Genomic DNA, 4,038 nt, shown 5'->3' on the forward strand with positions numbered 1-4,038 from the left:
AAACTGAACTTCCAATTTTCACCACTGTTTGGCGCCATTTCCCTTTTTCCTCTGATGACGGCTCGCTTGGACTCGCAATGAATCCTGGGAAAACCAAGGATTTGATCGGGCAAAAAGAAGGACACATTTGTCGGCCGCATAATGAGTCTTGAGACATTTCTCAATTCACTAGAATGCGAGTACGGACTCGTGTCCTCGCCACGTATGTTCTTAGGAAGACAACAGGAAAGCGTGAACTTGGTGAGAACGGGAGAACGCAGCATAGATATGGGCCAACTGGAACAGAAGCGGTGGTCTGGCTGTTGACTTCCTGCCAGTCTATGCTGGTTCACCCACAGTTCCTGCAGACGACCTTTGGCTTCCATCTGGTGCTGCTGCAAATACTTTTATTTTGAAAATAAAACGAGATATATTTAAATTGAATGGAACGTCAGAATGTTGAAGACCACAAGCAGCCGTGTTAAAGGGAAAACATTCCCTCTTTTCCAGATTCAATTTGTAGCCTGAAAAGGAGCTGGAATTATTTAAGCTAGTAGCGGGATTAGAGACGTACAGCAGCAGATCGTCTGCATATAAAGACAATTTATCTCCTGTCCCATTAAATGGAGGCAATGCGATAGGCAACGGCTCAGTCGCAACAATGAAGAGAGAATAATTGACACGTTGCCAAAGCCACGTTGCTCTTCAGATGTAACCAAAGGTAGCAACCAACTTCTAACGAGGACAATGGTCTCTAAGAACAACAGGAAGTTGGATCCTCGTCCTTTTTGTGAAACTAAACTCTTAATGTTGGAGCTAAAATCTTATTTTCTATAGATTCGTTTCTTTGCTAATTTCTTTCCTGACGTTTCTGCTAAAGAGGAAACTCAGCTCCGCTGCTCTCATTCTTTGCTGGTTTCTGGATATTTTTAGAACCAAAGTGTCTCTGGTGAAGGACATGCCTGCGTCTCTTTTATTGCGGCTCTATAGTTTCCAGCTTCTGTATTCACAGATCTCCTCTCATCTAATGGATTCCTCCAGCAGCTCTTTTCTCTTCCTTCTTTTCTTCTAACCTGTTTTTCCTTCAGGCTCCTGCAGAATCATTTTCTATTCCTGGAAAATAAATTAAAATCTGTTTCTTCAGATTTTCTCTGTCAGACGTGGATCTTCATCATCATCATCCTCTTCCTCTCCACCTTCTCTTTGTCTCCATGGTTCTAATCTATCGTCCTCCATCGTCCTCCATTAATTGTTTAGTTTTCCTCCTTTATCTGAGCGAACGGCTCCTCTCTTTCTTTCTTTCTTTCTTTCTTTCTTTCTTTCTTTCTTTCTTTCTTTCTTTCTTTCTTTCTTTCTTTCTTTCTTTCTTTCTTTCAAAAAAATCAAACATTTTCTTAAACAAAAAGAACATTTTTTAGAATTTAGAGATTTGACACCATAAATTAATATTTTACATTAAAATTAAGAAATATGGGTTCTATTAATTATGAAATAAATAAAACAATTGAATCTCATCATCTCCTATAAGAAGAAAATTCAGTTGCTGTATATAGAATAGAATAGAATAGAACTGAATAGAATAGAACAGAATAGAATAGAACTGAATAGAATAGAACAGAATAGAACAGAACTGAACTGAATAGAACAGAATAGAACAGAACTGAATAGAACAGAATAGAACAGAATAGAACAGAACAGAATAGAACAGAATAGAACAGAACAGAATAGAATAGAACAGAATAGAATAGAACTGAATAGAATAGAACAGAACAGAATAGAAAAGAATAGAATAGAAAACCCTTTTATTTTCCCTCAATGGGTAAATTCTGGTGTTTAAAGCAGCAAAACGATTCTAGAACAAATTCTCACAGAAACGTGGATCTAAGAAAAATGTCTAAGAAAAACATAATAGTGAAGATTTAAAAGATAAACAATAAAATCCTGTAAAGCGTTTAAAGGAAATAAACCTGGAGAATAAATGTCTGTGTTTTAAATCCAGCTGAAGTCAGCAGGAGTGCAGGGAGTCTGTGGAGAGCAAGGCCAGAGTTAAAGACCTGTTCTCTGTTATTAAAGACAAAAGATTTAAATTTAGCAGCACGCCTGCTGACGGCTTCTTTCCTCAATCTTTTTCCGTCTCTTAGATCCAGTTGGATCGAAGCATAAAGAGCTGATTCTACTTTTTTCCTCCTTTTTATCCTCGGCGGCTAAAAATGGAAACTTGTTTGTTCCACAGAGCAGATGCCTCTTTGGAACAAACACTTCAGCACAAGCTGCTGAATGCAGGCATGCTCAGGCCACCCATTGCTGCCCGCACCTCCCCGCACCTCCCTGCACCTCCCCGCACCTCCCTGCACACACCGAGGAAGAGGAGAGCTAGTTCTTCTGCTGTGATGAGGAGGGGAATAAAAGCCGCGCTGATGAGGAGCCGTGCATCACTTTCAGGACATATTACAGTAAAGCATCCCTCTTTCCTCTCCTTGGTTACGGTTGCTAAGGAAGACAAACAAAACGCCGGCCAACGGCGGCCTCCATTGAAAACAGCAGCTGGTCTAATTGAGTCATAATTCAGAAATGTGCTCTGGGTGTGGTGGAGATCAGAGAAGGAATATTCCTGCTGGGAACGCCATCAGCCAGTCTGCAGGACGGTTTCCCTCCCATGGAGCTCGCAGATTATCCAGGAACTCCTCTGTGGTTTGATGACATTTATTTGATTGTGTTTGCAGAAAAAGCTGCAAAGCTTTCATGACAACATGAATCTGTTCAGGGAATCNCAGAATAGAACAGAACAGAATAGAACAGAATAGAACAGAACAGAATAGAATAGAACAGAATAGAATAGAACTGAATAGAATAGAACAGAACAGAATAGAAAAGAATAGAATAGAAAACCCTTTTATTTTCCCTCAATGGGTAAATTCTGGTGTTTAAAGCAGCAAAACGATTCTAGAACAAATTCTCACAGAAACGTGGATCTAAGAAAAATGTCTAAGAAAAACATAATAGTGAAGATTTAAAAGATAAACAATAAAATCCTGTAAAGCGTTTAAAGGAAATAAACCTGGAGAATAAATGTCTGTGTTTTAAATCCAGCTGAAGTCAGCAGGAGTGCAGGGAGTCTGTGGAGAGCAAGGCCAGAGTTAAAGACCTGTTCTCTGTTATTAAAGACAAAAGATTTAAATTTAGCAGCACGCCTGCTGACGGCTTCTTTCCTCAATCTTTTTCCGTCTCTTAGATCCAGTTGGATCGAAGCATAAAGAGCTGATTCTACTTTTTTCCTCCTTTTTATCCTCGGCGGCTAAAAATGGAAACTTGTTTGTTCCACAGAGCAGATGCCTCTTTGGAACAAACACTTCAGCACAAGCTGCTGAATGCAGGCATGCTCAGGCCACCCATTGCTGCCCGCACCTCCCCGCACCTCCCTGCACCTCCCCGCACCTCCCTGCACACACCGAGGAAGAGGAGAGCTAGTTCTTCTGCTGTGATGAGGAGGGGAATAAAAGCCGCGCTGATGAGGAGCCGTGCATCACTTTCAGGACATATTACAGTAAAGCATCCCTCTTTCCTCTCCTTGGTTACGGTTGCTAAGGAAGACAAACAAAACGCCGGCCAACGGCGGCCTCCATTGAAAACAGCAGCTGGTCTAATTGAGTCATAATTCAGAAATGTGCTCTGGGTGTGGTGGAGATCAGAGAAGGAATATTCCTGCTGGGAACGCCATCAGCCAGTCTGCAGGACGGTTTCCCTCCCATGGAGCTCGCAGATTATCCAGGAACTCCTCTGTGGTTTGATGACATTTATTTGATTGTGTTTGCAGAAAAAGCTGCAAAGCTTTCATGACAACATGAATCTGTTCAGGGAATCCAAATGGGATGGGTTTAACTAAGCTAACCTGCTGACTAACCAGCGGCCCTGGAGGTAACCCAGCAGCTCCTCCAAAGCTGACAGGCTGCATGTGGAGGAAGAAGGGAGGAGATCCCTGAGGACGGCTGCTGGTTCTGGTCCCGCCGCCCTGAGGACGGCTGCTGGTTCTGGTCCCGCCGCCCTGAGGACGGCTGCTGG

This window comes from Cyprinodon variegatus, unplaced genomic scaffold (genome assembly GCF_000732505.1).
Source record: "Cyprinodon variegatus isolate N-32 unplaced genomic scaffold, C_variegatus-1.0 Scaffold1701, whole genome shotgun sequence".
NCBI classification, from domain to species: domain Eukaryota; kingdom Metazoa; phylum Chordata; class Actinopteri; order Cyprinodontiformes; family Cyprinodontidae; genus Cyprinodon; species Cyprinodon variegatus.